Source organism: Thermobia domestica, chromosome 1, assembly GCF_964235325.1.
Source record: "Thermobia domestica chromosome 1, izTheDome1.hap1.1, whole genome shotgun sequence".
Taxonomy (NCBI): domain Eukaryota; kingdom Metazoa; phylum Arthropoda; class Insecta; order Zygentoma; family Lepismatidae; genus Thermobia; species Thermobia domestica.
The window spans coordinates 213740643-213764488 of NC_137454.1; positions in this window are offsets into that span (position 1 = coordinate 213740643).

Here is a 23846-nt window from a genome sequence, read left to right on the forward strand (position 1 = left end):
TAAATAATTATTAAATCTGCGTAGGGTATACATTTGATATTTTGAGCAGACTGAGCAAGATAAATTTACGTAAAAAGTAGTCAATACTTGTCTTAACTGTTTATGTTTTCTTAACTGTCAATGAAATAGGTGCATTGAGGAATTTTAAATATTCATCTCGGTCCTGCAACCGAGTGGAACTAGATTCGACATTTGAGCTCTCATCCGGATCATTTTTTTTTTCTTAAGTAAGCCAAACATTTGATCTTTAGAGTAGAATGAAGCAAACAAATAGACTTGTCAATATTCGTCTTAATTTTCTGTTCTCTTCTTCACTGTCAGGACTTCGTGAAATTACTTTCGGCGAATTTTAGATATTCATGTTTATCATAATTTGGATGGGATGTGGGTTTGGATAAGAATCAAGATCCGAGATCCGAATCCAGATCCGAGATTCGAGATCCGGATCCAGATCCGAAATCCGAGATCCGGATCCAGATCCGAAATTCGAGATCCGGACCCAGATCCGAGATCCGGATCCAGATCCGAAATCCGAGATCCGGATCCAGATCCGAGATCCGGATCCAAAGGATCCGGACCCAATCAGATCCGGATCTTCGGATCCGGCCAGATCCGGATCCGGCCATCCCTAGTCTGGAAGTCTATCTAAACATAGCGTTGTAGTGTGAAAAAAAGACAAGCATACAATGCAAGATTACGAAGAGGTTTGTATGTTAATTCCTTGTTTTATCACATTGCATGAAGAAACAGAGAGAGAAAGTATATGTGTATGTATGTGTGTATATGTGTGAAAGAAGAAGAAGAATGCAATGTCATAACATTTGCGGCTGCGATATCTCGTTTCTGAGAAGTGTGATTATAATAATATGTATTCGTTCACAGAGGACGACGATGTTACGCAGACCAGCGGGAAAGACTAAAAGAAGTTTTTTATTACTAGTTGGTGGTGCAATGTGGCAGAGTGCATGCAGTCCCTAGTTCGACCTTCGAACAAGTAAACTTATAATGAACAACATCGTGTTCGTGAGTTTTCGTGGGTTACTCACACATTCTCATTCTACTAATTATTCAATCATTCATTTGTCTTAATCACTCGTCTCCCTTAGCATAGGTGCATAATCGTGGTACGTTAAACTGAAATATTTTCTTACGCTTCGAACCTATGAAATATATGAACGTGTGTGTGGGTCAGTGGTAAAGTAGCGACTTATTCTTTCAGATGGATACTTAGTGTAGTAGAGCATTGTTCCGCAACCCAGTGCATGCGGTCCCTAGTTCGATCTCCGTACAAGTAAGCTTATAATGAACAACATCGTACACTACATGTAGCTCTCCAAACATAAGGCGTACAAGATAATTTTTGAATGAAATATAATTACTGAATCTTGAATCAGGGAATACAAAATTTTGCGAACGGCCCCCTCCTAAGTGGAATTTTCGTATTTTTTAAGGGAATAAGATCATCATAGTAAGTTAAGTGATAATCTGGATCTGGCTATACTTTATGTAGTTGTCCAGATATAAGACGTACAAGAAAATTTTTGATTCAAAATATATTTGATCTTGGATCAAGGTATCACAAACGTTTTGAACGTATCTCTAAATTGAGTTTTCGTATCGAGAAAACCCATGAGCACAGTGTTTGTCCAGTACAAAGTCCATACGGTTCGAAGTGCAGTCGAATCAAGGACCCTTGAGTTTTCGTATTAGTTTTCACAACCACTCAGACATCATATCCCATCGTAAAAAAGAGAGAGAAAGAGATTAAATCTTTCAGTTTAACGTCCCACAAATATGCTCCTTATGCTGTAAAACGGACGATATTAGTGTCAAATACATATTTTTCCTGACAGCTGGTTTTTATTGATATTGGTACATTAGTATCGTATTTGCAAAGTGGAAATGTATGTTTAACATATAAAGGAATTTAGATTAATTTATCTGGACGTAACGTGTACGATCTTGAATTTATTAAATTGATATCTTCATCGTAAGTGTATAAGACATGTATAAAGATGTGACATGATTATTATTATTAACGAAATGAACATCAGTTTTCCAAGTGTGTTTTTTGATAAGAACGGCTGTGTGAACATTGCTGATGAAAGATTAAAATTGGAAATGAACTTGTTTTGCAAAGGAAAACTCATAGCTTTAATTATGGTTAATTTATTTGATACTGTGCAAACACAATCAAGGTATCGATATGTAATATGGCAACCCGACTTGGAAGCACGTGCTGCTAACTTGGTAGAACAAAAATGGTTGGCATTTCAAAAGTTGCATTCTTTACGGGACACCCTTTATTATCTCCTTCTAACTTTCTCGAAAACTACGCATAAGATTTTATACTAACATGTAATTTCGATCACCTCTACGATTTTTACCTATATTAGACATTGGGCAAGCCTACCAAAGGAGACACGGCTTCCAAATGACAATGTCCTCCTTCAGACTCTTGTGCTTTATGATACAAACGTATGGTATTCACACGTCCTCCATAAAAAGCGTCACGGGAATTCAACGATGTTTTCTTTGTGTATGGATGATACTAACATACTTTGGAATGGCGAATGACTTCATTTGCACTCTTGTGAGAGAATATTTGGCTGTTGTTGATTGTAGAAGTTTGTTATGTGCTAGTTTTATTCTCGAACATGTTTATACATGCCCCATTTTTTAGTTTTACGTCTCACGCTTATTCCGGTTAGGCTAAAGGAGACGGTAATGATGAGAAATAAATGAAATGATGAAATGAACGGGAAACGGAAGAACTCCGAGAAAACCCCACAAGCACGGTGTTTATCCATCAGAAAGTCCACACGACTCGAGCTGTGATCCAATCAGAGACCCCAAAGTATTGGTTGTAAATCCTCTACCACTGAGCCACCACACTCCTCAAACCTAAAATGCAATATGTTTGTATATCATGTAAAGACTCCCGGAGAAATAATAAAGATACGTCCCACAAATATGCCCTTTCTCGGTAAAAGGACACATGATTAAGACAAGTGAATGACGAAAAAATATGTGATAGAATGACAATGTGAATAAACGTTATATCAGTGAGTCATCATGCATCCTGAAATCCATTGAATTTGTGAGTAGAATAACAATACACGTAATAAAAAAAAGATACATGTTCTTCTAACCTGACATAATTACTTTAGAAAAATAACAAACATAAAAATAAAAAAATACAACATCACATTATTATTATTTGTGTGTGTGTGTGTGTGTATGTGTGTGAATTTTTCCCATTTATCTTAAAAGTGGTCTCATATAAGTTATGCTATATCAAATAAATGTCAAATGATAATTATATCTCTGTTCTCGAATTTAAAAATGTACTTGTCGATTCGAGACTTGTCTCTCTTTTCGTGCCGAGAAGTTTTTCGTTTCGTTGGCAATACTAGTTCACCCAAGTAATAGTATTTTGAGGTTTCAACTTGAGTGAACTAGTGTTGTCTACGAGTCTCGGATGTTTCTGTATCATCTCGAATTTGAAAATGTACTTATCGATTTGAGAATTGTCTCTCTTTTCGTACCGAGAAGTTTCTCGATTCATTGGCAAAACTAGTTTACCAGACTAATAGTATTTTGGGGTTTCCCCTCTAGATCTTCCTAGGAAGTCTTTCAACTCCCTGCATTTGTACATTTTATTTCTACTTTTATATATCGGTAGTTATTAGATAAGACATAAAATGTGATCTTCCATGGAACGAGATATCTATGTAACTGCTGCGTAATATTGACCTCTGTACACTTACTTTGCAACGGGTTCTTTCCTATGGAAGAATCTTGATGGAACAATGGACAATTTTGTACACTTATTTGGTGGAATTTTGGTAAATAATAATATTGACTTATTTGCAAATATTGACTATCATACTTTTCCATAAATAATAAAGAAGGCAAAACATTTTGAGAGGTAACGAGAATAGAAAACAGGTTAGAGTCAATGTTTCTTTCAGAATGGAACTTTGCTCTCTGAAGTACCCTTTCCCCTCCGGAACAAAGATTGTTTTTTTAGTTTAACGTCTTGTCGGATCGCTGATAATAATAAATGCAATGATGGAAGAACAAAGTAGAAGTAAACAGGAGAACCCATGCTCAGTTTTTTTTTTTTTTTTTTTTTTTTGTTTTACCACAATTCCCTATTAACATGAACTCGGATTGAGGCAGGAACCCCAAGCACTAGAAGTGATCACTCTACCCAGGTCCGTATCTACAGGGATGCCGAGCGCCCCTAAATTTTTATTGGTCCCCTAAAATTTTCACGGTAGGCTTGCAAATGAACTAAAATATGATGATGAACTGTAATATGATTGAATTGAGTCTCTCCTAAATTCTACTGCCCCTCTCCCTACATTTTAGGGCTGGCTGCTGCCAATCTACCATTGGGACTCAACCATTGACCCATCATGATCGTTAAAAATTAAATTGTGATTACTCATCACTCTTTTACAAAAAGTTACGAATACTGTCAGTAAACTTTCTATTGTGATAATACCAAGGCGACAGTAGACAGTATGGCTAATGAGATATTGCCCAAAATTATCATTATTTCAATGGCTAATGAGGTAATGCTTAAAATTACTAATGCTTGGCTAGCATGGGCCCATGATTAGCAACCAAAATTGGCATGTCCAGGCTCTCTTCTAGAAAATTTTGTCCCAACTGGACCTGATTCAAAATGTTAGTGGGTTACATTGGATACTATTTGCAAGGATGTGATCTGTACAAGAGTAACATGTAATCGTTTCTTAGCGCGGAAGATGTTGTCAGGGGCGCACCCACGGCGATTCACTGGGTTCGGGCCCAACCAGAATTTCCTAACTCAACATACTTGTACACTTTATCAACAAAATTATACTTGTTTAACAGGGAAATGATTGATGCAACATGAAATTTTGATCTTACACTTCATCTGTATTCTCTCTTATAAAAACAATCTATTTCTTCCTTTTTTTTCTGAAAATAAAGGTGGAAGTATTTTACAAATAATTATGTCTTTTCGGTTGCAGAATAATGCCCGTTCAATACCACATAGTTGTATTGGCTTGTGGTACTGAACCGCACCCTTTCCAAACAAAAATTTGTGAGTGCGCACCTGAAAAGATTGCCAACCAGCTCCAGAAAGAGGTCGCAACCTCCGGAAATATGTCAGGAAGAAACATTGGGCATGTCTACTGCAGAATTCAGTAAATAACCACAGTTGAACGAGGAAATTAGTGGGAAATCCGCACTTTTAATTCATTTTATAACCATATTTTGTCGTTGGTTTTATAGTTCTCATAAAATGTGAACGTGATTTAAAAACAATGATAGAGTATGAAAGCCAAAAGAAGCATTTAAATAAGAAATAACCTATCTTGTGGATCTTTGAATAAGAAGAAAAAGCCAATGGAATAGAAACATAAACGTTACCCACGCACACACGATGTTTGTACACCACAAAGTTCACTTCATAGGAACTGGGATTGAACCCGAACCCATACACAACATTTGAGGTACAATTCATGTCCATTCCGGTTCTTTGTTTGCTGTGATGATGAGGTTTCAGCACCTTGATAAATGTTATTCGTCGTGTTCGTACAATTACTTTTATCAATTTATAGTTTTTATACATGACTCATGATGTTTCTGTTTCATATCGAATTTGAAAAATGTACTTGTCGATTTGCGACTTATCTCTTTTCGTACCGAAAAGTTTCTCGATTCGTTGGCAATATTAGTTTACCCTAGTAATAGTATTTTGAGGTTTCAGCACCTTGATAAATGTTATTCATTGCGTTCGTACAATTATTTTTATCATTTTATAGTTTTTATACATGACTCATGTAACATTAAAACAGTATTTGAGATCTAAGACTTGGGTGAACTAATGTTTGAAAATGTACTTGTCGATTCGAGACTTGTCTCTTCTCGTGCCGAGAAGTTTCTCGTTTCGTTCACAATACTAGTTCATCCAAGTAATAGTATTATGAGGATTCAACTTGAGTGAACTAGTGTTGCCAACGAGTCTCTGGTGTTTCTGTATCATCTCGAATTTGAAAATGTACTTGTCGATTTGAGACTTGTCTCTTCTCGTGCCGAGAAGTTTCTCGATTCATTGGCAATACTAGCTTACCCGAGTAATAGTATTTTGAGATTTCAGCTTTAGATCTTCCTAGCAAGTTTTTTAATCCCTGCATTTGTGCATTTTGTTTCTACTTTTTTATCTTGGAAGTTATTAGATAAGACATAAAATGTGAACGTGATTATAAAACAATAAAAGAATAGGAATGCCGAAAGAAACATTTAAATAAGAAATAACTTATTTTGTTGATCTTTGAATAAGAAGTTAAGAGAAAACTCTATGAAATAGAAACATAAAGGTTACCCACGCACGCACGATGTTTGTACATCGCAAAGTTCACTTGACGGAAGCTGGGATTGAATCCCGAGTCCTTACAGAACAGTTGACGTACAATTCATGTTCATTCCTGTTGTTCGTTTGCTGTGATGAAAAGACCTACAGCTTATTGTGAAATTCATGCTTTCATCCCATCATGATCAAATAAGAATCTTTTAATTCTATACGCTGCTAATATTAGTATACATATTATTTGTAAATAACTAGACACTTTAACAAAATAACTTTCAGTACAGGAAACAAAACATCGGTGGGTGGAGACACCTGTGAATTATAGTGATATCTTTAACATCTTTTCGAGAACAAAACTCTTGGATTTATTGTTTTGTACATAAGAAAGGTCAGTGTTTCTTCTGCTTATCGTTACGTGAGCTTGAGAATTACACGTTTCGCTCCCCCTTTCATTGTCTGTCTTCAACACAGTATAGCAATAAATTCGAAACTAGGCACTGCAGAGTATCGCAGTGAGAACATCCACAATAAATAACAATTTCCTGTAACAACTTTAAGCACGATGTGCCTTCAGTGCGAACGGTACCGGGTTCGATTCCCTGTGGTGGCACTCGGTCGAAAAATGTAACACTCTTTTTAGGCCAGTCACCTTGAATGACGTTTTTCTGGGTCTTCCTCATACACACCATGCGAATGTCTGGGGTGGTACCTAACTTTCACAAAATTAAGATTTCCTGCTCGAAGTGATTCTACTTAAGGAACGTCTAAGACGATTTTTCGTTTCTTTTACTTTTATTAAAATGTAAAAGTTCCAAACAAATGTACAAGATTAAATCCAAACCTAATAGCTCTCTCTCTCTCTTCAATTAGATTTTTATTGGTGACATCATTTTTATTTGATATCATGACGTACCAATAGAAGTGTACAAAGTGATTTACCACTGAGTCTCCTTATATAAAAGTTAAAGAAGATCCCCCTCGTGAATAAGCGGTTAGCGCAAGTTCCTTTAGCGTGGGAGATCCAGGGTGCGATTTCGCCTGACAACTCCTGTGATTTGAATTCAACGTTAATTAGCAATAGTAGACCTACGTCTCATATAGCATCGCTGTTGTATAGGACATTAAAACACAAATCAACACAATCGAATCATAAGTTATGGGATGTATTTTTTCAATGATGAACATGAATAGTAAAGTATGATGATGTTGTAAACGTAATAAGCATTTCATTGATTAATTAATTTAAATCTTTTAGTTTTCAAATTCAAGAAAAGTGTATACTTAAATTAGATACTACTAATAATGAATTCAAATACGATTTTTCATACAACATAAAATATTACTGAACTAATGAATGATACATATTCAGAAATGTATAAAATATATCACTTTCACTAAAATCACTACACTGAAAAGAATATTTTTTTCTTTTCATAATAATGAATTCAAATACGATTTGTTTCATACAACGTAAAATATTACTGAACTAATGAATGATACATTTTTCAGAAATGTATAAAATATATCACTTTTAATAAAATCACTAGACTGAAACATGTTTTCTTTCTTTGCGTGTTCCATTTCACTAATAGTATAGTAAACTTGATAATGCATATTATTTTCAGGCAGTGAGACATCCTTTACGTGCTCTTGTCACTCAATTTACGTCATAAAATATATCACTTTCACTAAAATCACTTCAGTGAAAAATATTTTCTTCTTTTTTTTATCAATACATATCCATCTCATTGATATCCTCCAAAGGTTGTGTATCAGTTTCCCCCCACCATGACTGTGTTTGAATCCTGTCAAATACTTCATCCCTGATTGCTTCTATAATTTTTTGTTTACATAATACTTTCATTTCCAATTTTAATCTTTCAACATCGATGTTTACATCACCGTCCTTCTTCAAAGCGAGAGATACATTCAGAAAACTAATGTTCATTTCACTAATAATATTTTGTTCATCCACACATGTGAATTCCCTAAGTCCAGTACATGCAAGACATTGCGATTCTACATGATTGCGAATAGTCACTGTACACAAATGAAAATATTCACATACCGCTTCAATGCAAAGTTCACCTTTTAGCTACAGCATGCTCAATGCACGGTAATATTTCCAAGAAATGAAACCATTCGCTTGAATTTAAGTACACACTGTTTCGAGGAGCATGAAGTGTACCTTTTTTCTCTATCACCACTATTTTCTCATCCATTAAGTTTCGCATCAGCAGTTCATTATTTCGTCCAAGAGAATTTATAGATGTAATTTTCACTTGCGAATTTAAATAGTCCGAAACAAATGGGATCAAATGTACAAGTTTTTCGCACTCCGACAAATTTAACTCCACTCCAAAAATAATTCCTTTACCAATACGAATCACTGGCTCAAATGTATCACTATCCAGACCAATACAAATTAATTTTGTTTTCATTGAACTAAGTCCATATTGTACATTTAACAGCAAACACTCTTTCTTAGTTACCATAGTCGATGAACAAATACTCATGGACAAGTTACTCCAATAGCTGAACAGTACAAAATAATGTCACTATACACACATGTTTGTCTGAGCACAAGTGAAAGGGGGAAAGGAAGAGAATGAAGAAGAAGTCGATAATCATGTACATGTCCATACACTTACGATGTGGCCAACTCAGTGAATTCAATATCGTGCATGCTATGTCCCGTTAAATTAATCTTTTTTTTTTCCTTTGTATATTAAACATACGTTTCCACTTTGCAAATATGTTAATAATGCATCATTATCTGCTTCTACTTTTTCAGTAAATCGTCCTGGTAGAATCACTTTTTGTCCTACTTCAAAAGTCACACAAACCTTCTTCCCATATACGGTTATAATTAATTTGCAATCTACAATACGATAGGTTTTATTAATTTCTAAGTCTTGTAATTTTATAAAAGATACTAACGACGATGCATTAAGTTCGGTTAATAAATTCATTGACGATCCCATCTTTAACTAATAGATAATATGTTCACTCTCGAAGACGTATTCTATATGTATGACCACTAAATCAGCTTGTCGTCATTGTCTTAAGAATTCGCAGGATACCTTTCTTATCTCTCTGAGGAAGTAATAAAGGACTCTCCTGCGCGAGACACAAAACTTAACACATTCACACAGGGTTGAAAATTTCAAGCTCATCAATTTTCCTGAACATATTGTGAGAACATGATGTCTTAACAAATCACACGAACAAAGATAATTTCTTTGATCACATAGGCAGTAAATCGTAAACGAAATAAGCTGAATTGCATAAATAATGAAATTTGCAACTAAGTAAGTTAACGAAGAGTGTAATGAGGGAATTTGCTTATCATGGGTAGAAAGATTTATTACACTAATTTTACAGCTAAAAAAGTGCTACTGCTATATCCATGCATATCAATTATTTATTAACTTGAGAAAGGCCTATGATTAGATTATGTGGGAAACAATGTATAACATTCTTACAAAATTTGAAATATCGAGAAAAGTTATTTAAACTAATTAACATATATTTAAATTAATCTAAAAGTAATAAATTTTTCTTCACTAACTACGAGATTGGTCTGAAATAAAGAGAGATGCGTTGACGCCCTTATTACTATACTGAACATCTAGACTAGTAATACATGAATCTACAACTTAGTAGCGATTCATCGAGGCTACGAACTTCATGTTTTATTATCTAGAAAGTATATGTAACCATACGAAGAGAACTATACAAATGTACAATGGAAGGCAAAATTTGTATGTGATGTCTTGTACTTCCAAGTCGGGTTGCCATATTACATATTTAACGGGTATCTTCCGATTAAAGCCTTAATTTACAACAGTGCAGACAGAATGAATCCTTTTTTGCTATGACTTTTATAAGGAGTTCTGTCCGACATTGGATCTCCTCATAAATTTTTGTAAAAGTATCGTCTGATCTTGCTTCTCGAAGTATTCTATCTCATCTCGAGAATGAACTAAATCATGCGGGATGTGCCTCGCCACAGCATTAAGATTTCTTGTTCGAGGTAATTCTACTTAAGGAACGTCTAAGACGATTTTTCGTTTCTTTTATCTTTTTTTATTAAAATGCAAATTTCCAAAGCTAGCCATAAGAACAGAAACATGACTAAATTGTAGAATGTTACTAACGTTGAGCGCGAAAACAATTGTGTGCTATGATAAAGATGAAATCTTTCAGTTTAACGGCCCACGAATATCTCTTTTAGGCTAAGATGAAAGGATGATTAAGGTAAATGAAATGATATAATGAGATGAAGCGGAAGTACCCCATGAGAATCAACGAACACGATGTTGTCCACCACAAACGTATTTAATGTTTTACGATTATGCCCATTATGATAAGGGCACTATGAGCTAATATATTCGGTAGTTGAACTAGGGACCCCATACACCAAATGTAAGCGCTCTGCCGCTGTACCATCTGGCCACCTTTCCGTTACTAAGTTCTTTTAGCATCCCCAGCTGGTCTAATAGCTAACACGGACATGTGGTGAACATGGTCCTGAGTTCGATTTCCGGAGGGAGAGCATTGAAGTTTAAATCATGTGACCTCTTAGTGAAAAAGGACATTTTTCTGGGGCGTTAAACTGAAAGATTTCATCTTAAATAACTTTGTAATGTCGTTATTAATAAGCCATGTTCAGTTCAATTGCACGAGAAATGCACACCAAACTGAACTAGATGATCATTATTAGTTAGTATTCTTTATGAACCACATAAGGATATCGACTGGAGTATACATAAAGGTGCTCAGTAAAATACGATATCTCGCGAACACACGAACAAAAAATTCATAAATCCCATATATACATTAAAGGCAAACGCAATCGCGAAGCAATACGATCACTTATATCTGAAGTCAAAGATAAAGCGAACTTATTATGATGAAGGTTCTCAAGAAACATATGAACTTTTCTAAGTGAATACAACCTCCCCACCTCTCCCCTGCTACATTTCATATCCTTATTCAGTTCCACATCTGAAACAAAGTTTCATTTCCTTATTCACACCCATTATTCGGTAGGTGTATCAAAATAGCATCTTTAGTAAATCTTATCTATTAACAAACTTATTTTACATTACACGTAACTCAGCGTTTTCGCGTTCAGATTACACTATCTTTAGTCGCACGTGAGTATGTTCGTATGTGAAGACGACAACAAACATACATGTAATTTCAAATGCTGTATACGTTTGAAAAAATCATGCAATGCGATATTCACCTTAGCAACTAAGGTCTATTCGATCTAAGAACAGTCTGCAAACAAATCCTATTCCCATGAACACTTACAAGTGAATTCGTGAGAATCCCAAGACCAAATTAGATAAAGCAAATAGCTTCAATGAAACACTATATTCTCCTCAGCAACTAATCAGAAAAAAGATGGAATCTTTAAGATTCCCAGCCTATGACTTCAAAACATTATGAATTGCTATGGGAAGCAGTGGTCATTGTCATGAGCAAACATGTGATCCTTCATATATCACTTTCACATATAACACAAGACCTCCTGTAGCCTTGAGTATACAAATTTTCATCTTACGTTGTCAAAACATGAAATGCTATGAGAAATTTCCGTTCAATCAATCAATGTTCAATCAATGAAATCAAACAAGATTTAAAACAATCATGAACCATGATATTCATCTTAGCAATCCAGGGAACGTTCCCAGGACAAAAAGTTTCCTACAGACGTTGCCTAACACTTAGCAACAGGAGGGCGCTGTGGGCAGTGGATTCAAAATAGACACCCAATGCAATGAGAAGCTTGCGTTCTTAGCTTCAATAGCTACCCAATGCTATTTCTGTCAAAGTACAGTAAGAAAGCTAAGGGAATATGTTTCATATTTTTGGTCATATTTTATTTTATAATAATGATTATATCTTCATGATCTTTTTAGATAGCCAGCTGAGGTTTTGATCAGAGTGGAGACCTGGGAAAATCGGTTCCGATGATGTGCAAGTCAGTCGAAAATGTTTATACATATCCCATACACTTACGAAGAACCACGACCCTTGGGGTCCGGGTTCGATTCTCGGTGAGAAAGCATTAAATATTTTAAGGCATTAAGTTAATTCGATCCTTTCTGTCGTGAAAACGAAAATCAATGCGAAGTGCTATATACGTGAAATTCTTTTTTTTCATGCAAGGGCTAGTTCAACTCTAAAATCATGAAGTACCAAATTCGATCCCAGCTCCCTACCAAAGTGGATCTTTGTGTACAGAACCTTTATATCGTAAGTTAGCGAAGCTACAATCAAGGTTAGTTGTCTGCTTCACTTTCACTTCCCCCAAAATAATAATAATAATAATAATAATAATGTGATGCTGTATTTTTTAAATTTATTTTTATGTTTGTTATTTACGTTTTAATACCACTTTGGTCTGGATTCGATTCTCGATGAAAGAAAGAGAGAGAGAGAGAGAAAGAGAGCATTGAACACTTGAAAGCAGTATAGTGTTTCGCAATGAAGAGCTTCGAACGATATATATCATATGCTACGCTACAGGGGGCCTAACGTCAATCAATCAATATATATATATATAAGTATACTCTTTGCCAAAGGGCTAAGGGGGTCCAAAATAGCTATTCAATGCAAAACAAGACGAAAAAATGAAGACCAATCAATTGGGATGCTTCGATCACTGAATATCAAAGGATTGGGGTGAAGATCTACCTTAGCAACTCAGACCAATTTCATACAATCTGATGAGAAGCTTCGATCATTTGAATATCACGCCTTCAGTTCATAACCTACAGGCATTTCGTGGGAATAGGACCAAGGGGCTAAATCGCTTATGCTCTTCGGCTTTCCCGGAGGGAGCGGCGGTTCAAATAACTAGACAATATAAGACGAGAAGACGAAAAAGGCATGTTTGATCTTGATTCTACAGCCGGTAGGCGTCCAAGAGTATGAACATACGTATACCAGCTTAGCAACAACGCCCACGCCACGTTCCCGTGGGAAAAAATCGAATTATAGGAAAACAAGATAATTTTTTGCTGACTCAGCCGTCTATCCAGCCTCTATTCTACTGCCGGTACTTGTGCAAGTCTCTTGCGCAAGAGTCTTGGTGTTGGTCTTGGTCTTGCAGGTGTGGTCTTGGTCTGGCTTTGGGATTCCTGGTCTTGGTCTTGGTCTTGCATGCAAGACTCTTGCAAAACCTGCAAGACCAAGACTCTTGCGCTTATCACTAGCATCCGCACGTTTTGTCGTTCAAAAAATGAGATGAAATCTTTCAGTTTTATGTCCCACGATTATGCCGTGTAGGCTAAAGGAGACGATGATGAGAAATGAATGAAATGGTGGAATGAAGAAAATGGTAGGAAACTTGAGAATCCCGAGAAAATCCAAACTCATGGTGTTAGTCCAACACACAGTACGGATCGAACCAACGACCCCACGCACCTGAGATGAACGTTATACCACTGAGCCTCCGCGGCTCTCGTGTTGGTCAGTTAGTTGATGGAAAGCTATAGTGAAAGCATTTCACATGATTTTCGCTGCTAATTACAGCATGTGCTATGATTATTCCAAAATCTTTCAGTTCAACGTCCCACGATTTTGCCGTTTAGGCTAGTGGAGACGTCTGATTAAGGCAAGTGAATGATGAGGGAAGAATTTTGGGAATGAGAAAGTGAGAGGAAACGGGAGTACTCCTAGAAACCCACGGACGCGATGTTGTCCACTACAAACTTACTTGAGCAGAGATCGAACCAACGACACCACGCACTAGAGGTAAGCGCTCTACCATAAGGCCCTTGTGCTTATGCTCGGCTTCTCCTCGCGCAACGTTTCTACACATGGGCGCCTCACAACACCCTATCACAATACCAAAATTAAAAATTTGTACAAAAATGTTGAAACAAAGCTATGCTATTTTTAAAAAGATATTCTATTATGTACGTTAGGGTGCAGGATGCCAAAAATATTTCGACCAAGGGGAGCAAAACATTAAATCCGGCTCTATCTGTCAGCAGCGAAACAAGTCGTTGAATACATTAGGCATTTTGGGGGGATGCCGTGAATGAACGCATCCGCAAGGCATTAATTTTAGAAGTTGTGATAGAGAGGTCTGAGCCTTCGTGAAGAAACCCGTAGTGTGTGACCACAGGTGTTAGATGACAAGATCCTAAAGGCAGCCATAGAGGAAAACAGTCAAGCGTTTGGCGAACTAGCCGAACGCTTCTAGATTCCGGAGGAAAAAGCCAGGCTGCCTCTACCGCATAGGGAAGATGTACAAACTAAGCTAGTTCGTATTCCACACATTGTCGGCAGTCAAAAAGGGACAACGAAGCGCAACGCCTGTTTCGACACAGAACCTACCCATATTTGGTGGAGTGTTCATGAGTGACGAAAAGTGGGTCCAGTACTCCCGCACTCCCAAGCGTACCATGCCCTGTTTATCACCACCTCACCCTGTGCCTAACACTTCAAGATCACCTCTGTACCCATGCAAGATCATGCTCTGTGTCTAGTGGACCAGTCGCCAGTAAGTGCATTCCGAATTTCCAGACCAATAACTACGAACCTGTACTTGCAGCAGAAAGAGCTGGCGTTTGTTAATCGCAAAGATCTTAACGACGTTGCGAGACTATATGTGGCAAGGATGACCAGGTATACCATATAGTGGCTTAGTTGAGAGACACTGTGCCATCCACCATACTTGCTGGACCTAGCGCCATCAGGCTACCGTCTGTCCCCTTCCCTGGACAACCACTTCCGTGGGAAAACCTTCGACAATGAGGGAGACTTGAGGCACGCACTCATGGACTTATTTGCATCCTAAATCTTCGACCTAGAGTTATTTCTCTAGAGCACTGCGCGGCTGCAGGAACATTCGCAAAGGGTGCTGAATACTAATTGAGATTATTTGGATACCTAACGTTGAGTACTGTATGTCTGTCTGTTTTTGAGAATCACGAATGGTAAGAACTTTTGGGGGTTACCTTTAACTTTTTTGTTATTAACGGTGTAGCCACCTAGTTTTTTCTAGATGGAGTTCGTGACTTTTTTTAGAGAAATGTTGAGCATTCACGAAAGTCTTCCTTCAGAATATGAAAGCATTGATAACTTATGACACATATTACATACAGATACATATTACAGCATTGACACATATTACATACAGACGTACTTACATATTATTATTATATTTGCAGCATGTCACGTTATTGAAACATTAGTCTTGACATTGTGAGCAGTTGGAATCACAGGTTGTGAAAATCTATCAATAAACTATTTATAAGAAAACTAAAAATGTTTATGGAAGTCCATTTGTTTGACCTGCTATGAGTGTAAGTCGTAAAACTCAGAGTTAAAAAAAAAAGCAAGAGATTAAGCTAAGATAGTATCATGCAATAGTGCAATAGTATAGGTCTAGTAAAAATTCTCACCTGTTTAGATCCAGCTAGGCAAGTGAGAATAATAGAGTGGATGAAAACTGTCATTTCATTTATTTTATCGTGTTGACATGACAATTTTAAAAATATTTTCTTTCGTATTCTATTATAAACAATCTTCACTTGCTGTAAGTATTAAACAAGTTTAACAAACACATAACAAAGAACTTCTCTGTGGGGATCCAGGAAATCGTTTTGTTGAGCAAAGAGTCATTTGCCCCTCCTTTCCCCGTGGGTGCATCTCTGTTTGATATTCTATATGAGTTAATGATTATCATTATGCAATCAAGTTTAAAAGAAAATTTTGATAGTAACTTCTCTAAATCCATAGAACCCTACACTTTTACCCGTTGTCCCTGGAAGGTGTCCAAAGTTTCGTTTTGCGAAGCTCAGTTTCTGCATTAAAAAAGGGAAGGAAAACTATCAGTAGTACTCACTTGGCCTATAATAATGCATGTATAACCTTTTAAAAAAATGAAATTTACATTGTGTGTTATATCATTTAAAAAGAAGCAGAGTTATTTGAAATTAATTATTGAAGATGTTTACCACTTACTTCGAACTAGCAGTTTATCATATTACTTTGATTAAAATGCGTATTCTAAGAGGAACTTGAGCCAAAATCACATATCTTACGAGCCCTTTAAAATGGACAGACGAAACTCGGTATATAATCTCATTTAAAATAAGTTTACACGTGTCCAGGATTTAAAAAAAAACGCTTCTAAAGGGAGAACGTGGACAATTTCTACAATGTTTTAATTTTCCATTTCGTATTCATTAAAACAACGAAAGGGATGATGAACATATTTAGCGCTTGACTTGACCTGGGTTTTTATCATTACATTTTTGGTTGAAATACAAGGTTATATAAGAAAGTTTCGAGACTAGTTCTGTAAGACGCCAATAGATGGCAGCGCAAGGCTTTCACGCACAGACACAGTGAACACCGACCTTCACAAAACAGTGTGCCAAGAGATATTGTCCTGTGTACATCAGGAGTTGTGCAGCTTTACTATCCTGAACACATGCGTACCAACGTCTGCGAGTTCATAATGGACAGCAAGTTAGAACAACGACGGAAGTGAAATATGTGTGAAACTGGGCAAATCCACCACGGAGACGATTGACATGATTCGACAAGTATGCGGCGATGCTACAATGAGTCGTTTGCTGAATGTGCTCTCTTAGACGCCTTAAAACCTGGCAGTAGAACTCGCTATTGATAATCTGACCCTTGGGGTCGAATTCATGATAAACATCCGCGAATGTCGAAAAAGATTATGAGCATACACTTGATCAAGCTGCGCACCTGCTTTTCATTTTTTTGTCGTGGAGACTCTTCCAACGTGAAGAACTGTACACCCAATATTCATAATCGGTAATGATCCTCAACATGAAGAATGGGTCTTTGACGACATGCTGACGGAATTTTTATCAGATTTCGACGCGGTGTTTCTTCTGCCCTGGAAACGAACTTGGCAGCAACACGGCACATATTCGAATCACAGGTGACGATTGCCTGTACTGTTCCGTATGACACTCCGACAATGGTAGCAATGTTGTGGATTGTTCTTCGACGATTCTTATGCACAAGTTGCCGAAAGATTTCAACATTTTTGTGTGTTGTACGCGTTGAAGGTCGTTCTGATCTCTTTCAGTCGTCTTCCAGTAATGTTCTTCCGCTCTTGAAGCGACCGTACCATCCGAAACATCTCGAACGACTCACTACAGCATCACCGTACACTTGTTAAATCATGTCCAGTGTCTCTGTGGCGGATTTGCCCAGTTTCATGCAGAATTTCACTTCCGTCGTTGTTCTAACTTAGTGTTCGTGATGGAATCGCAGACGTGCTAACGCATGTGGTCAGAATAGCAACAGCTGCACAGCTCCCGATGTAGATAGGACGATGTTTCTTGGCACATTGACTTGCGAAGGTCGGTGCTCCTTGTGCCTGTGCGTGCTGCCTTGTGCTGCCTTCTGTTTGTGTATTACAGAACTAGTCTCAAAGCTTTTTGATTCTACCTCCTAAAGGGAGAAATGGAGTTTACTTTTATCGTAAATAATAATGGATGCAACGTTTAAAATGCATTTTTGAACATAGACCTGAGAGACCTGCCTTTTTATCATTTTAATTTCGAATCAAATACACATCGTAAACGAGGGAAAAGGGGTTTAAATATATCTTTCATGAGCTTATTCTTTCTATGCGAAGAGTACACACTTCACTTAGTTTATACTGAAAATCATTCCTATATCTGTACGATCTAAAAATGAAAAAAAAAAATACTGATTGACCGATCACTGCATCTTCTCAGTTTCATTGCTAAATTATATGATTACTTAGAAAGATTTTGATTTCTCTTACTTCTCGGTAAGAAAGGATTTTGCAAATTTTAACTCGTAATAGGGGTGAAAAGTATATTTCTTTTTTGAACCTTTGGACGATAAGGCACGATATCTAGCATAAATTCGTAGGTACGTAAAATACGAATAGGTGATTAATTTGCATTATTTTAAATTGGACAGCACGGGAATGGATAAAAAGCATTTTCAGTACTTTTGTACGTCGAAGTTCAACGTAAAAAGCATTTTATGAAACCCAATGACTTTTATGCGTCATAATAGATCATCTATTTAGGATAAGTTTATGTTATATAAAAATGGAAAATTCATCACGTCATATCTGTCATTAACGAATAGCCATATCCTGGATAGTGATGATTTTTTGTATGATGACACGTCCGTCAGATTCTATATTGTTAATTCCAGGTATAAAGGTCGATTTCTACTGGCCTTTTAAAAACGATTCGGTAGAACCCGTATGCAAATAACGAAGTACTGAAAACCAACATTTGCATTATGGTAACACCCTATTATTACGCACAATTTTACACAACATTCTCCATTAATTTTTTTCGCATATCAAACACAAACCCATAGGATATTCTTCATCACTACACCACGTGAAACCCATATTTAGGTATTCTCCATTACTAGACTCTCGTACTGTACGGTCATAATCAATCTATCGGAGAAAGTGAAGCCTCGGCTATCCTCCGAAATGGACGATTAACTCGTGCCATTGGATCCGTGCCGTGCAGAGTACGTGCAACCTCATCACCGTCTCATCGAGGTAAGTAGTGAAAACTGCCGTTCCTACCGGCGGAGGCGAGGATTCGGATATCCTCGGAAATGGGCAATTAGGGCGTGCCCTTGGGTCGGGGAGACAAGACTAGGTGGCACCCTAAAATGTATGAAAGAGGGGTAGTTTGTGTGCCTAGGGAGGCGAATCAAACGCCCTACCGGGAGGATGGTGTAGGTATTGCTTTCAAAAAGTGTTTCATACGTGCTCTTGGATCCAGGATAGGACACCTATTATCCTAACACACACTTGTACCTTGAAGTAGTGGAAACGATCCTTTGTCCCAGGTTTTTTCCTCCAACTACTGGGTGCAGGATCGACGACCCTGCCAGGGGAGCCGTCGTTCCCAAATCATCATTGTATTTAAAGGGACACAGTCTACATAAGGAATTGGGTCTGGTAATGTATGATGTACCTCTACCGTAATTAGGGGAAGTTCCGTATTACTTGAACGCCCTACCTAAGGAGGGTGTGGTTGTCCCTCCCAATGGTAGCTTTACACGTACTATTGGTTTAGGAATATAGCTTAGCTACGACGTGTACGTGGTACCTAAACACATAAGATAGGTAGCCCCGTATTGCTTGGGTGAGTGTACCAGGGGAGACTCCCCTACTCCCAAATGAACATGTCTGCCTTAGGCAGACGGTCTACATCGGTCATTGGCTCTGGTAATGTACTGTGTACCTCTACCATAATTAGAGGAAGTCCCGTATTGATTGGACAATCCTGCCGGGAGGAGAATGCCAGATTCCTGCCTGCAGGGAGGCTGAATGACGACTGTGAAAAAGTGCCAATCCCAGGGTAATGTTTTCTGATCCTAGTGGAAGGGAGGGAGGTCTGCGGGATAAGGGCTGGCTTCAAACTCAAATACTGATATACCATGTAGCATTGGATCCAGGATAACATACCGGAGTATCTCGATGCGTGCGTGGTACCTCTACCTGCGAAGGCGGTTGCCGTTGAACTTATAGAAGTAGGCAGAGCCGTTATTGAACAAGCCCACTCGGGCATGTCTGGGGCTCGCCGATTAGGTTCGACTCTGTGGTCATGTCGTAGGATTCGATAGCTCATGAGAGCTTATCCCAGGAATTAGAGTAACTTTGAACATGGGTAGGAGAGGAGCTTGCCTCGAAACGATCATTCACCATGCCTGCAGAGAATGGGAGGACTGACTCGCTAGCAGTCCGCTTCGACCAGTAGGTAACTGGTAGGCACTCAGGACGTAAGCTGGCCACGTAATGGGCTTATCCCGCTCTCTTAGAAAATAAGGGGTTACATCGCCAGGCGAATCAAGATTAAGGGACAAATCTTGACGGTGCACTACCTGCATGAGGACATAACGTTCAAAGAAGGAGCAACTGCGGATTGGGTGCCTCGTTTGGCAGAACCGATCCATTAAATAAGCTGAACGGCCGCGGGCATGCCCTCCATGGGTGCACTAAATCGTGGTAATAGATCAGACCACTAATGTACGGCCGCAATGTGGCGGTGCTCGATCGTGCTAAAAATAAAAAAAGCCTCGATATTAAGGGCATGTCATCTAGATACAACTGCAGTGTGGTCTGCAGTTGATGTAGGTGTTGATCTCATGTTAATGTCTCAGGTAGGGAAATGGGGTCCAATAAAACTGCCGTGTATCCCATACCACATATTCACTCAAGGATTAGTTTGATAATGAGCTTCCACTACTATGTGGTGGTTAACAATATAGCAGTACATAGCGTTGTGTCTGGTGACTACCGTTAAGTTAGAAAGTAGCCTCATCGCTGAAGGTCAGCCTCCAGATTAGGACGGTGCAGGGGCAGACGAGAATAGAGGGATGATATCCGTAACGAGTTGCAAGTTGGTAGTGATAATCGTCTAAGATGCGAAATACATAATTCAGTTAAACTGCATCTGATACTTTTGCTTACAAAGTTTAGTGGGCACACTGTACAAGTTAGTAAAAATAAGTTTAAGTACCTCATGCACGCACGGTATACGCTTCGAGATGCAACATTCCTGGGCACAACTGCAACAGGCATTGAAATTGATTTCCCTCTTGATAGTAGGACATGTGGAGACAGTGCCGTTCACTACCACACACACATGGCAGTTTTTCTCTACGCAAGTGACGTTCTTCTTCAGGTGATCCACGATTTTGGACCTCGTTCGATACACAGCTAACTTTAGGTAACCCCATAAATTAAAGTCTAGTAGTGTGGGTCGGGCGACCTGAGTGGCCATTTTACAGGATTCCTGTGATTAATTCATTGACCAGGAAGCACGTCATTTAGACACTGTCGTACTGTACAGCAGTAATATGGTAGTCCTCGATCGTGCTAGAAATAAACGCCTCGATGTCAAGGGCATGTCATCCAGATACAACTGCAATGTGGTCTCCAGTTGATGTAATATTGGTCTCACGTTAATCTGTCAGGCAGGAAAAGGGACTCAATAAAACATTGCCATGTATCGCATACCACACATTGACTCGAGGATTAGTTTCATAGTGAGCTTTCCCAACTATGTGGTGGTTATCAATACACCAGTACATAGCGTTGTGTCTCTTGGCTGTACCATTAGGATAGAAAGTAGCCTCATCACTGAAGGTCAACCTCCAGATTAGGATGCTATATTCGTTTCTGCTGGAACCATTCACTAAATTCTGTACTTCTGTCTGTGTCATCTCCATGCAACTCTTATATATCTTGTTCACGTGGAGAACATGGACTTTCGCATGAGGGACACTTTCATCATCTCCCGCAACTGGTCATTTTTTGTTTCAAAACATTTAATATTCCTAAAGGTAATGGAGACAGACATATGACTCATCCCAGCTTCTTGTGCAACCTTCCGTGTTGATCGTTCCGAACTATCAACTTTGCAACCACATCAATACTTACAGCGCAGGAAGTTGCACTTCTTGGTCGTCCACTACGAGGGATGTCCGCCGCCACGCTGCCTGTGGCTTTGAGTCATGCCATGAGTAACGGAATGAGTTGATGGGATGGTGCTGCTTGATTTGGATGGCGTTTCTCATACTCTGCTTTCTGTTAATACATTCAAGCTGCATATAGGAGCACAATTTTAGCTTTTTTCCTGCATTGAATACATTTCACTTCCTGAAAACGTAGTGTCACAAAGGAAACCGATAATACAGAAGTACACTTAATTGTTCTACACTGATATCATTAGACATGAGATAGACCAACAGCTTTGTTGCACAAGCACACAACTCCCATTGATACGTAATTTTTTCATTACTTTTATCTGCTGACAACGTCCGAACTCGAAAAGACATGTAACTTTTGTATATAGTAAGTCCGGTGGAGGTGAACTACTTTTTTTGTCTTAAGTAACTCGAATAATTATGTATGTAGAGCATGCTTTTCTGCACGAAATCCAAGAAAAGACTTTCTGTAATAATAATAATGGTTTCAGAATAAAAGAAGATATATTTCTACCCGAAATTTAAGCTTGAAAAACTGACTGACTGGTCCATCTATTCCATAGTATTATAGGTTAAATTTCTTTCCTGTATATATTTATAGAGTGCAACAAACCCCATCCAACAGAATAAGAGCAAGATTACTTCAGCTGAAGGTGAACCAAGAAATAGTTCTCAAAGTTTACCACACTTTCAAAAGTAAATCGGCTGATAATACTTATGCGAAATACAAATCTATTTGCGTAACTCTAACGGTAATAAGAAAAAATATCTGAATTACTATTAGCGCGACTTTTAACTATTAGATTTGAGCGTTGTTCACAGACGGGCTTGTTTTATCTTTATAATAAGGATTTATTTGTTCCAAGATTACATTTTTGTTTCATATTATTTTCATTATTTGAAGTTTGACATGAAGTTATTACAATAGAGAATTTAATTTTATATTTAAGATTTTAATACATTTTTTTAAACCTCTTTCAGATGCTTCTATGAGGCCATTTTCCTGGAAATGCTAATTACGAAAAGTGCAAAGAAAATCATGCAGGTTAGGAGAAAGTTGCTCAAGGATAGGAGAAAGTTGCTCAATTTGGACTAGCTTCTGAAATCAATCACTTAATATTTTGAAAAATAGAGTTATTGAAACTACAGCAGTTAAGCCTCTAAAAGACGAATGGAAGCTTGAAGAACAGTCTCTCCTGACATGCACGCTGTATAGTTGAGAACAGCGAATGTGTGAGTTGGTAATATATTTTCCTATATACTTGAAAATATTTGAATTTATCTAGAACTTGATGTTTGTAATAATCTATATTCTATGCAGATATTAGCCAACGTTCTCTCTTTTTATAAATATATACTAGTTCAACCTGCGCTATTTACACAGCGCATGGTTCTGATATGAGCGTGAATCTCCTTCCCACTTCTCACTATATCTGTGCAATTCCCTTTACGGACACAAGTAAAGGACAGGAAGACTCTCAAAGGGAGTGAATTGCTATAGACAAACATATAAATGTAGTATTTTAATATACAGAATGTTGGGGGAGTTTGTGGCAAACTTGGATAAGTAATAAATGATACCAAATGCAAACATTTTTTCTTATGATTCCATTTCCGAGTACGCCTCAATGTGTGCTTGCAATAAGTTTAGTCATTCAGATTAAAGCAAAGCGTCTGAAATGTCCATCAACCCACTATACGTAGTTCCTCTACCGTGCCTTTCACAAGGGTATCAAGTAGTTGCAATATTAAAGTAATTGGGTCAAAATGATTCCTAAAATGTAGAATAGAAAAATAAAGACAAGTATTTTTTAAAGTTTGAATGAGAACTGGCAAATCTACAAAAAATTTGGAATCGACCAACGAAAGCAGCACGTTTCTAACACTCGTGGCTTTCGATATCTCATTGTCGAAAGAATTGGATACAAAAATATAAACTTATTTAGCATTTTAATATATA